Below are 14,275 nucleotides of genomic sequence, written 5' to 3' on the forward strand. Positions count from 1 at the left end.
GAACCCTTTTTACCACTGATTTGTAAGGCATAGATATATCAATACTTGTTTTCCTTGTGTTATTTTGATGTGGGATGAAACTTTCCACGAATTATACACCATTAGCCCATTAAACAAGGATCTGTGGGCGTGTTACCATAGAGAAATTTTGCCCCCAGTTGGTCTTATACCTTACTGGCGTAGCTTCGGACTTAAATCGTTTGAAGTGACACTTTTTGGCTCAACCTCGAACTTGAATTGTCCGAGGTGGTACACTCTTTGGCTAGGAGCCTGAGAAGAATTGTATTGCACTGGTTTCCTGTCGTCCGAAGTAATATGCTCCTCGGTCATGAGCTTGGGAGGAGTTGTGCTACGCCGGACTCCTGAGGTCTGAGCGTTATGTTCCTTGGCAATCAACCTGAGAAGAACTGTATTGTGTCAGACTCTTGGGGTCCAAGGAGTTAAGTTCCTCGACTATGAGCCTGAGAGGAACTGTACTGAGCTAGACTCTGAGGGTCCGAAGCAAAGTGTTCCTCGGCTGTGAGAGAGGAACTGTATTGAGATAGACTCTTAGGGTCCGAAGCGAGGTGTTCCTCGGCTGTGAGCCAGAGAGGAATTGTATTGAGCTGGACTCTTAGGGTCCGAAGCAAGGTGTTCCTCGGCTATAAGCCCTAGAGGAACTGTATTGAGCTGGACTCTTGGGGTCTGAAGCGAGGTGTTCCTCGGCTGTGAGCCCGAGAAGAACTGTATTGAGCTGGACTCTTGGGGTCCGAAGCGAGGTGTTCCTCGGCTGTGAGCCCGAGAGGAACTGTATTGAGCTGGACTCTTGGGGTCCGAAGCAAGGTGTTCCTCGGCTATGAGCCCGAGAGGAACTGTATTGAGCTGGACTCTTGGGGTTCGAAGCGAGGTGTTCCTCGGCTGTGAGCCTGATAGGAACTGTATTGAGCTGGACTCTTGGGGTCTGAAGTGAGGTATTCCTTGGCTGTGAGCCCGAGGGGAACTGTATTGAGCAGGTGTCCTCGGCTGTAAGCCCGAGGGGAACTGTATTGAGCTGGACTCTTGGGGTCCGAAGCGAGGTGTTCCTTTGCTGTGAGCCCGAGGGGAACTGTATTGAGCTGGACTCTTGGGGTCCAAAGCGAGGTGTTCCTCTGCTGTGAGCCCGAGAGGAACTGTATTGAGCTTGGAAAATTCACCAAGTATGCTAGGCTGGCCAAAGATTCAAAAATGATATGAGGCCAAGAAAGAGAGTAAATATAACTGGGAAGTCCCCCGTACATTTGTTTGGGAGACTTTCCTTCACAGATACTCTCTTCGTGGCAACCAAATGTAGCTTGCTAACTCTTTATTTACTATACACCTCTTGTACTCCTATTCAATGTGGGACAAGGGATATATGAGCCAAAAATCTAGTTTGTTTGGAAAGAACAAAAATTATTACAAAGAATGCCCGTTGGTACTAGGGCTTTGAACATAACTTAGGCTGGGCCATGACTGTTACCAACGGGCCCTCTTTGCAATGTAACCAAATACTTTAATATTTCCCTATATAAAGGTACGTATAAAAATAGTTTTTTCCCGATGTGGGACCACAGTAGATAAGTGCTCTAAGCTACACATATTTGTGGTTTGTGTCCAAAAACGAAAGAAAAACTGTAAAACACCTTTAGGTTCATGATTTAGGTAGAGCCCGAATGTCCAAGGGGCATTCGTTGTAATGTACATGCATTCCAAAGTACTTTTGTATAAAAAAGGACTTGTAAGTACCATCAAAAAGCCAAAAAATTATTTGTTTTGTTCACTTTGTGATAATATAATGTCAACAGTAAGGAACATGCTATATGCTTTTGTTGCGTAATATCTTTCTTTTGTCGTAATATTAATAGTAGGGTACATGTATTGTCCCCTATTATGACAAAAGAAAATAACAAGAAGTAATACCCCACATTACTAAAGGAGTAAAGATGTGTATAACTCAAGAAACTTTTATTATATGGGCCTAGAAACAGACATACTTGGACAAAAAACAAACGTATGTTGTTTGTGAATAGAAAGTAAACAAACTATATCATCTAATGATAGTACCTTTTCAAGTGTATTGCATTCCATAGACGTGCAATTGGATGCCCATCAACTTTCGCCTTTCCCTACTACTTCTATGACTATGTAATGTCCAATCCAATTGGGTTGCAACTTTTTTACATGGGCTGTTTCCTATTTCAGCACCCAATCTCCTTCCACAAAACGTCTGAACCTGACTCGCTTGTTGTAACTATTACGCAACCGATGCTAGTACAAAGCGTGCCTAATTGTCGCGGCATCCCTCTTTTCTTCCAAGAGATCGAGGCTGTATTCGAGCTGCTGATCATTGTTACCTTCGAGCACCAAGTGGGTCTGAAGAGTCGGAACTACTGATTCCGTGGGGATGACAGCCTCTGACCCCTAGGCCATGGCAAAAGGGCTTTCTCCCATTAGCCTTTAGGGGGTGGTTCGATATGCCCAAAGTACTTAAGGAAGATTTTCGTACCATTTTGATTTGAGCTTTTCCAACTTTTTCTTCAAGTAGCTGAAAATGGTCCAGTTAGTTATTTCTGCCAACCCATTTCCCTGAGGATGGCTAACTGCAACCAACTTCTGCCTAATCCCATGCTCGGCAAAGAACTTTTTTGTGCTTCGGTTATCTAAATTTAGGCCATTGTCCATCATGATAACATTCGCACCCCAAATTGGCAAATTATGTTGTTCCATAGAAAACTCTTCACTTGTTCATGGGTCACGCTTGTGTAAGCTTCGGCTTCGACCCATTTAGTGAAGTAATCTGTGGCTAGCAATACGTATTCCTTTTTCTCCACAGTTTTAGGCAAAGGACCGACCATACCAATCCCCCATTGAGCGAATGGCCATGGATTCGCCATCGCGTGTAAATCTTCGACGGGTTGGTGTTTCATTGGACCATGTCACTGGCACTTATCACATCTTTTACCATGTCACTGGCACTTATCACATCTTCTGGCATACTCTTCAGTATTCCGAGCCAAGTAAGGCAAGAAATAACCTTTAGTCAGAACTTTATGTGCCAAGGATCTACCTCCAGAGTGATTGCCACAATCCCCATCATGAATCTGTTTCAGAATCGTGAAAGCCTCAGTGGGACTTAAACATTTCAGGTAAGGACCTGAGAATGACTTTCGGTATAATTGATTATTAATGATAGCATATTTAGCTTCGGTGAGCCTGAGTTTTCGTGCCTCGGCCTTCTGGTTCGGAAGGGTCCCCTCCTTAAGGTAAGCTTCCAATGGATCCATCCAGCATGGTTCACATAGGACATCTGGGATCACCATTATTTCCTGCCAAGGGCTTATACTTGGTTCAACCATGATGTCAATTGGTATGATCCGGACCAGATCTTCATCCGAAGAAGATGCTACTGCAGCCAACTGATCTGCTTCAGAATTCTCCTCGTGAGGTATCTGATGGAATTTGATCTGATTGAACCCTCGTGAGGCACTCTCCACAGCTTCTCTGTAGGCTTTCATTATATCCTCGTTGGGCTAATACTGGCCTGTTACCTGATTCACAATAAGTTGAGAATCACTAAAAACTTTTAGACACCTTACCTGAAGCTAGTTTGCTAACCGGAGTCTTACGAGCAGGGCCTCATATTCTGTCTCATTGTTAATGGCAGGAAAAGTCAGCCGGATTGATTATTGCAGTTTGGTGCGTTCGGAAGTTGTGATAACGACTCCTGCCCTAGCACTAATCAAGTTCGAGGAACCATCCACCCGAAGGTCCCATTGTGGCTCGGAAGGGCCTGGCTCCTTGGGCTTATCTTCATACTCTAAGAGGAAATCAGCTAGCGTTTGCTCTTTGTGCTACACCTTCGGTTCATAGGATATATTGAAGGAACTGAGCTCGATTGCCCATTTAGTTATTCTTCCGGATAAATCTGGTTTAGAAAGAATGACTCGCATGGGGTAGTTGGTAAGAACTTTGATGCTGTGTGACTCAAAGTAGTATCGAAGTTTCCTTTTTGCATATACCAATGCTATTATGATCTTCTCTGCTTTGCTGTACCGTGTTTTTGCATCTGTCATTGTCTTGCTGGTGTAGAAGATTGGATACTAATTCTTACCTTCTTCTCTAATCAATACTGCACTCGAGGCTATGCTGGAGATGGCTAAGTACATGATAAGAGTCTCATCAGGCTTCGGAGCTGACAGAATCAGGGGTTTCGCTATGTAGCATTTCAATTGATTGAGAGCAGCCTGCTGTTAAGGTCCCCATATGTCTTCATTTTTAGACCTTATTACATTAAAGAATGGTTTGCACTTATCAGACAATTGAAAGATAAATCGACTGAGAACTGCGATTCGACCGATCAAAACTTATACTTCCCTACGGGTTTTTGGTTCTTGATTTTGTATAAGGGCTTGAGCATGAGCTGGACTCACCTCAATTCCCCTTTTCTTTACAATATAGCCGAGGAACTGTCCTGAAGAAACTGCAAAAGAACACTTCGAAGGATTTAGCTTCATGCCATATTTTCTTAAAGTGTCAAAGACCTCTTAGAGGTGCCTAGGACATTCTTCTTTCTTCACACTTTTGACCACCATATCATCAATATAGGCCTCGACCATTTTTCCTAACATCTCGTTGAAGATCTTGTTAACAAGGTAAGTTGCTCCAGCATTCTTGAGCCCAAAGGGCATAACTCTGTAACAGTAGGTGCCCTTCTCTGTTAAGAAAGAAGTCTTCTCTTCATCCTCCAGATTCATAGGGATTTGGTTATAGCTAGAGTACGCATCAAGAAATGTGAGCCTCTCAAAACCAGTAGTGGCATCAACCATCTGATCAATCTTGGGTAATGGAAAGCTGTCTTTAGGGCAGGCTTTGTTGAGATTGGTAAAATCTATGCACACCCTCCATTTTCCGTTCTTCTTCTAAACTACCACCACGTTGGAGAGCCATTGTGGGTAGTACACCTCTCGGATGAAACTTGCCTGAAGTAACTTGCTTACCTCTTTAGCTATAATTTGGTTGCGCTCTGGAGCGAATCTTCTGTGCTTCTGCTTGACTGGTTTGTATGCCGAATCCACCTTGAGGCTATGGTATGAGACTGAAGGATTAATTCCCATCATGTCTGAATGCTCCCAAGCAAATGCATCTGCGTTTCGTCGAATGACATCAATTAATGCTTTCTTTTCTTCGGCTGTGGGGAAGAACCTATGTAGGTGATTTTCTGAGGATCACCGAGGATTACTTCAACAGCCTCCAGAGACTCCTCGGTAGGCTTTTCAGCTTCGGCCTCATCCTCTGCTCTCAAATACCTGGGCAGAGGATTCTGTAATTGCTATTTGGACATGCTCCCAAGAGGTGTGATCAGTTGGGACTGTTTTGTTACCTTATTTGCCTCATTCTATGTCAACATGTAGCACTCTTTGGTAGCTACTTGATCTCCCTTGAGGTCAATAACCTCTCTACCGTCTGGAGACAAGCATCGCATCACTTGATGAAGGGTAGATAGAACCTCGTTCATTCGGTGAATCCAACCTCCTCCCATAATGAGATTATAGGAAGGGTGGATCTCCGTGAAGACAAAGTTCTCCTTCAGTGTCCTCTTTGCTGCAGTTACGGATAGGTCAATTACCCCAAAGGGGTCCACCTTTGTACCATCGAACCCCATTAATAGGCTGGAGGTGGGTCGAATTGATGATGACGGAATCTCTAGCTGCTCAAAGACCGCCTTTGTGATGATGTTGGCACTACTCCCCAGGTCTATCAAAACCCTCTTAATCATGCAATTTTCCACCAAGAGAATGATGACCAATGGATCCTCGTGGGGGAGTTGAACTCTGGATAGATCTCCATCGCCGAACTCAATATTGACGCTTCCTGAAGCGATAGCGTTTACTGAGGATAACCTCCTTAGCCTATGGGTTATTCTCAATCGGGACCTATAAACCTCCTCTGACTCTTGATCATCCTCCGATCTTTCATGTATTGCATGGATGACCTTCACTTGATTACTTTCGACTTTCCAAGGATTGACCTCCCGAGGCTTCACGTACTCCTTTGTTGTGAGGTAGTCTGCCAATTCACCTCTTAGTATTATGTTTTCCACCTGCCACCTAAGGGATCTGCAATCATTAGTCGTATGCCTGTAATCTCTGTGGTAAGCACAGTACTTGGTCTTATCTCTCTGTTCCAATGGTTGCCTTATTGGCTGAGGGGCTGCAAACTTCATTTTATTCTCCTGGAATAGCCAAGCCAAGGTTGTGCGAAGAGGTGTGAACCTTTCCTTTTGTCCTTTGCCTTTTCTCAGGTATTTGAATGGCTGGTGCCGAAGCGTGCTGGCTTTTTCGGCTTTTTGAGTTTGAAACCCTTTCCTGAGGCTTGTTCTCCACCGTGATGAGGTGGAATGTTGAGCTTAGTGGGCCGCATTCTCCTCAAGCCAGATGTAGATCTGTGCTCTAGCATTGAGAGTCTGCATATCCGGAGGGGAATACTTAACTAAGGATGTATGGAACTTGATTCCTTAAATCATTGCAAGTTTGAACGTTTCTATTGCGGTAGTAGGATGGCAATCTGCTATTTTCGAAGCCTCCATATTAAATCTAGACAAGAAATCTTATACTGTTTCGCCCTTCTTTTACCTTATAGTGAAAAGGCTAGCAATACTTTTCTTTTGCTTCTTATTACCGCAATACTACGCTAGGAACATAGTGCATAGAGTTTCGTAGTCTGGAATAGATTTGTGTGGCCTATTCCTGAACCACTCCAGCGTAGCCCCCGTTAGACTGGTAGGGAAAACTTTGCACATCCATGGGTCATTGTGATCATCCAGAGCCATCTTTTGCGCGTAGTAATCTAAGTGCCGAGAAGGATCTCCCGTACCATCAAACTGGGTAAAAGAAGGCATAGTGAATTTCTTAGGTCTGTCAATAAAGTACACATCGTCAGTGAATGGAGTCTTCACGAGAGAGTTCTTATGTTCCCTGGCCATCTCCAAGCGTTTGAACTCTCAAGAGTCTCTTCTCGTCAAAGGCCTCCTTTACTCCTGTACCATTTGGAACACCATTAGACCATACCGTAAGTTTACGGCTGGATTTGGCCTGTTCATCCTATGTGCAACAAGGAAGATTATCTGAAGCTATCTCTCCGGACCTTGCCCTCTGGTCTTGCTGAACTTCGCTGGGCCGAACTTCATTAAGCCGAACCCCATTAACCTGAGGCTTGTTTTGGTTGGGAGGAGGCGCAGCCCCGTCAACTAATGGTGGCCGAACTTTATCAAGCCATCCCCATTGACCTGAGGCTCGTTTTAGTTGGGAGGAGGCGCAGCCCCGTCAACTGGTGGTGGCTGAGGTGTCAACTGAGCCATGGCCGTTTGAAGGGTGTCATTTTGCTGTTGAAGCAATGCAATCTGGGATACGCTGGCTTCATTCGCCTAACGAAGCGCTTCGAATTGGTGCAAGAACTCTTCTCGCATCTTTTGCATAAACTCCATCTATTGATCTGCCGCCGTCGATTCTCCGTTCGACATTCTAGATCGTGGAAACAAAAACAATTTGAAACAAAAGTGGGAGTATGTAATACCCCTAATTTTAAAAGGATAGTCTCAGCATTTTAATTATTGTTTTATTGTATTTTGTGTGATTATTTGGCTTATTTGTTAATTGTTTAATTGTTTTAATTTGTTATTTGATTTAATTGTTTAATTATGTGTTATGTGTTTAAATTGCATTAATGGATTTCTTGTTTTCAGTAATTGAATTGTTTTTTTTAATTGTCTTTTGTATGTTCTTTTATTGGATTAATTTAGTAATTATTAATTTTAATGTAAATAAGTTAAATGAGATTTTTTTAATTACATTAATTAACTAGGGTACTCCAGGAAGTCAGTATGTGTTGCCGACATGGATTATCTTAGGTTGCTCTATGGGCCGACTAAGATCGACATTAGGGCTCTGTCTTTAATAATACAGGGAATAGGGTTTTATTTAAGTCTCTATATATATAGAACAGTATGTCGACTTAGGGTTTTAGAATACACAACCTCTGTTCACGTATCAAAGTTACAGAGAGAAACAGAGAGGGGTTTTGAGCAAACAGAGTCCGTTCGGTGAGGGTTTCGACTGCGACTTAAAGGTCAGACCTAGGAGAAGGGAGGAGCAGAAGTAATATAAGGCTAGATAGTATTGCAGTGTTGCCAGAAACGTGGACACGACGCCAGGATTTCATAACTGAAATCACAGGCAATTTCTTTTCTTCCTCTTTCCCGTTGGCTCGTGTTCTGGGCACCTAGATAGTCTCTGGGGTTTAATTGATCATTAACTGAGATTTACAGGTATATTATATGCTATATTGATGATCTATATGTGTTGAAATCTATTCTGTTATAGTTCGTGCATGTTTAGTTTCAGTTTTGTTTCTTAAAGCATGTTAAGTCTGTAAAAATTTTAATCTCTGTAATTGATTCCAATTGCTGTAAACACACAATTGTGATGCTATTGGGTATTAATAAGACTCTTAGGAATATTTTTAAAACCAAACAGAAAGGCTAGAAGTGGCCGGAGTCGAAGACGACAGTCGAAAGTAACAGACGTCTCTCAGAGAAGAAGAGAGTCGGCTCCATGGAGGAGGGAGCCGGCTCCCCCCAAGTGTAGAGCCGGCTCTAGGAGGTGTAAAGCTGGCTCTACCCATCTAAAGGCAGCTCTAATAAATATTGGAGCCTGCTCCACCAATTTTTAGAGCCTACTCTACAAGTTTAAGAGCAGGCTCCCTTATTTTCGTAAATTCTGGACTTTTAGGCACTGTTTGGGATTAGTTTGGTATTCTGAAATAATTTTGGAAGTGTACTGAGGGTTTTAAATATAATTTCATGAATTACTAAAACCTCATATGGCATAAATTATACCCATAGGCTAATGGATGGAACAGTAGAAAAGTATACAACTTTTTACGCTATTAACGGATGGAAGGCAAATTGATTGCTTAACTAAATTTTAGCAATTTAATGGGATATAGTATGATTGTAAAACATATTTTAAGTGCATGATAGGGTCATCTATTTGTTGGTTTTGATCTATGCATGCTCTGGATGTTAATTGTTGAAATATTAAATTCTTTTCTACAATTACATGGATTGCCGTCTAGATTTTAATTGCTGAAATATTAGACATTCTTCTGCAAATATTTGGATAATGGTTTTGGATTGTAAATTGCTAAACTATTATTTATGTGTTGTAATTTACATGGATATGGAGGATTGTATGCACCAGTATGGGACGGTGGCATACTAGGGACGGTTTAGCTCAAAACGCTAAAACCTAACCTACCGGATTAAATGAATGGATTGTAAAATATTGTATTCTAAATTGTGTTTAAGTCAGAACAACTGACTAAGTTGAACGACTTACGGGATTGGTTGGTTGTAGTTAAGTTATATCAATTGAATAAGTTGAGTGACTAACTGGATTGTGTTTTGTATGTCACCTCAGTGAATAATTGAATTACATACTCTGGTTTTGGATGGACTTTAAATATATGATTATGGTACCACGAGATGAGCTTGAGTCTCAGGCTCGTTGGTTAGGGTGCGTATATGCAGTGGATGCGTAGCTAGCTATGGTAGGTTGAGGTGTACCTTGTTAGGTTTAAGTACTCATGCCCACCTATGGGTGCGTTTTCGCATGTTGCCTTCTATTCAGGTTAAGGCCCCTATTGTAGTCCAGTGAATGTCCCTTAATGTGGATATATATATACTTATGGACTAAATAGATATTGTGAGGTATCTATAGTGTATCTGCGTATCGGGTCACTGTATAGATTGTAGTTAGATTAGGACTTGTTCGTGGGCCTGACCCACTCTTTTATTCTTTTCAGGTACAGGATGATTCCAGCCTTAGAGCTTGATCGTGCTTGTCGAGGACAGTCTCTCATTCATCTGCTTACGTAGGGGTTCTCTCTATGTTTTAGTTTGTTTTATTTTGCAGTATTTAGTTTAGATGGGATTTTTGTTTAGTGGTCCACTAGATGGATTCCCAAGTTGTACTCTTGGCAGTTTTGGAGATTTGGAGTTTTATTATTCAGTATTATTTGGAAGATTTTATATTTTATAATTCTTTCAGCTTGGTTATTTAAATTCTTAATTCTTTTTATATTCTGTGTTCATTTTAAAATATTAATTGTTTGATATTCCCTTAGGTTTGGGCTTTGGCATGATCAACCCATGTCTCGGATCCGAGGGGTATCATAAAGTATCTTTCTATACAATTCCCACAGATAGCGCCAAAGTGTAGGTGCAAAATTTCTCTCTATAAAAATAAATAAAAAGAAAAATACAACTCACTCAGAACAAGTAAAAATAAAACTCAGAATAAGTATATAATGCTCGATGATTTTATTAGAGGTCTAAGCCTCTATTTATAAGAAACAAGGTGGTGGAATTATGGTAGCATTCGCATGGCTTGTCCTCCAATCCATTCCATATATGACATTCTTTACAATTACAATCCTTTCCTTTTTACAATTCTTTCTATGCAGAATTTTCTTTACATAGAACTTGCTTTCTTTGTTAATTCTTTGGCCCAACAAGACTGGTCTACCTTTAACTAAGATTGGGCTGAATGTGGGCTGATCTAGACGATTCAGCTAATGGGCTCGGAGTTCACCCATGGTGCTCCGGGCTGTTGACGTCCGGGCTTAGAAGGTGGGCCGGATGGTCTCGGTTTGTGATCTATATAAGAGCCAAGACTCTGTCTGGGGTTGCTCTGGACTGGGTTCCCCCAATTTGGGCTCGACACCGATTGGGCCCTTGCTGTACCTAGAATAATTTTGTAGTGTGGTGACATGGACAATTCTTACTGGAGGGGGGATTTTTTCCCTCCACAGTTATAAAATTACATTTTTATTATTCTTCAAAATATATAACGGACTTTGATATATATATACACAACTATCAAAAATATTTTACACATACAATACAATACAAGTATACAAGCGTTCTTACTCTTACCAAATTTTAGATTTTACTGATTTTGCACTCTCGTTCTAACTTAGGTTCTGCTCTCGCACCTTACAATTTAGGTGATTTTAGCTATCCCCACGAAAGACATCACCTCCCCACCTTTTTATGGTATATCTTTCTTTGAATCTCATGCCTTCTCCCATAACCCACTAACACTACTACTGTCCAAATTTTCGATCCAACTCAACATCGCATCTCTCCAAGATAATTCTACTCTTTTATGCATAAATTAAATTTCAAATCGATATGAATTGTATTAGAACAATTTTATTTTACTAATAAATAATCAAAGGGCAAAGTACGAAAAACCCCTCTCAACTTGTAATATTTTCTAGTAAACCCCTTTCGTCTAATTTTTAATCAAAGAATCTCCCTTGACTTGTAACCCTTTCCAATAAATCCCACTAGTCTAATTTTTTACGAAAGAACCCCCCTCAACTATCTAAGGGGGGGGGGGTAAAATAGTTAATATTTGGACCAAAATGCCTGTGGTACCCTTCGATTCTAGAGTCACAGGTGATCAAGTCCGAGTACAGAACCGAAAGATATCTAATAATTAATATTTAACAAGCATGGAATACAAAACGAAATAAGAATAAAGAATAAAGCTGAAAGAAAACTAAATAATAAATCTCTAATAAATAAATCCTATGATATCAGTAACTAATTAAAATTACAACTTGGGAATCCATCATGTGGACCTTTAATCCAAAATCCACTAAATTAAATACTATCCAAATATTAAAACATAAAGAAGATTCCTATGTCAAATCAGAAGAGTGATGATAGACTGTCTCTGCTCAGCACGAACAACCTCTAAGACTGGAACTATCGAATACCTGAAAAATAATAGTGGGTCAGGCCCACGAAGAAGTTCTAATCTACTACATCCCAAATAGAGACCCGATACACATATATATCCTAGTTAATCCAATAATAACTACATAGTCCGTAGAAATATATATACACACTAAAGGAATCTCACTAGGCTATAGGGTTGTCTCAACTTGAATAGAATACAACATGCAAATCGCACATGTAGTGAGCATAAGTACCTAGAAGTACCAGGGTGCACAACTATATTATATCTAGATATACATCCCTAGCAATTTATGCGCCCTAATCAAGATCCTGAGACTCAAGCTCATATCATAGCATCATAATCATATATATATAAGCATAAACCATCCCATCTAGTATAAACTAATCCTTTATAAGTCATTCAACTTATTCAGTTGACCTGGCTGAAATATAGGTAGGACTTAACATTTTTTTGGTTAATTCATCCCTTAACATAAAGATAGGTAGGACTTAACTAATAAGTTAATCCATCCCTAAAATGCCACAATCCCATACTAGTGCATTCGATCCACAAAATCCAAAATTGATGTAAATAACATAAATAAACATCAAAAACAATCCAGCATAAAATATAATCAAAACCAATTATATACATGATTGTATTATACTTTAAACATTTAATTAAAAATCACTTAATATCCATTTAAGTTGCTAAGACAACATTAAACAATTTAGTCCTCCTTTAACAATATGCAATTTGATTTAATATCATATTGTTCAAACCCTTAGCATATAATTATTAAATCATGCATTTAAATCCTCCATAAAAATATTTGAACCATTTAAAAATAATTAAAATAAATCCACATAACATGCAAGCATAAACAGTATGCAAAAACTCCCAAAATAGTTCCCAGTGCCAAACCGGTCGACCGAAGTACCAAACCGGTCAGCCGATACAACTATTTCGGTCAACCGAAATACCCAATTCGGTCGGCTAAAACACCAACCTGTCCTACTCCTCTGAACCACTTCAGTCGACCGAAGTACCTAAACCGGTCGACCAAACCTCCGCGGCAGACCATCTTCTTCTTCTCCGACGGCTCTGTTACTTTCAACCTCCATTGTTGAAGGTTCAAAACTTACCAACTATGTCCCAGAGTGTTCCCATATCGATTTTAAAGCACATAACATTTATATAACAATTTAAAACACATACCATGCATCAAGTTGTTGAAAACAATTACATACATTCAAACATTGTAATTTAAGATTTTTAGCACGCAAATCAGTTTATTAAATCCAATTAAAAATCCTGGGATATAACTAAGCATGTATAGAACACAAGTCAAAGGAGAAGAGTAAGAAAAGAAACTTGCCTTAGGATTTTAGATTAAAACCCAAGCCTCCTTCTTTGTTTTTCTTCCTCTACTACTCTCTTTCTCTCTTTAATACTGCTGCCTCCACAATGGACGTGGATAAAGTTTTCTAAACCCTTTGGCATACAAAACTTTTATATATATATACAACTATACTGTCCTATTCCAATTCCCACTCCAATAACGTATAGGAAAAGAAAAGAAAAGAAAAAATATAAATAAATAAATAAATATATATATATATATATATATATATATATATATATATATTAATTCCGCTACTTATATATATATCTACATATATATTATTTAACTTATAACAATATATATTTATTTTATACATAAAAATACTAACTCCCAAATTAGTGATATATATACATATATATACTATATTAGTACATCTTTAACAACCAATATATATATATATGTGTGTGTGTGTGTGTGTGTGTATAAATTAATGTCTACTTATATTATTACCAATAATAAAATAATAATACTAATAGTAATAACAAAACTATCCTTAAATATTATTACCTCTATCCAAGTAATCCATGTGACCCAATTGGTTGGCCTATTACTACTATCCAAGTCCAACTCCTTTAAATATAAACAGAAAATAAAATATTTAAATCTTAACAATTAAATTACACATAATACACATCATCAAGTAACAATTAATTCAATTAAATCATTAACAAATAAGCTCACAAAAACACATTTAAACACTTAATTAAATTAAACACATAAACAAATAAGCAATTTATCAATTAAATAATTTTAAAAAATAAATAAAACAATTAAATAATTTAAAAATATAAATAAAATAATTAAATAAATACCGAGACTATTCTTTTAAAATTAGGAGTATTACAATGCCCTTTTATTTAAATCTTAATTTTTTCGAACTTAAAAAATTCATATCTTACAAACCGTACATCCAAATATTGCAAATAATATATGAACAAAAAAATTTTTAAACAAGGATTCCAGAAATATAAGATTTGTTTAACAAAACTTCATAACCAGAAATAAATAGATAATCTAAAAATCTATTACAACAATCTTATTTTATTTTATTTATAAAATACTTGGG

Source organism: Cornus florida, unplaced genomic scaffold (genome assembly GCF_030987335.1).
Source record: "Cornus florida cultivar Cherokee Brave unplaced genomic scaffold, ASM3098733v1 CherokeeBrave_3.0.0_Hap2_Chr09, whole genome shotgun sequence".
NCBI lineage: Eukaryota > Viridiplantae > Streptophyta > Magnoliopsida > Cornales > Cornaceae > Cornus > Cornus florida.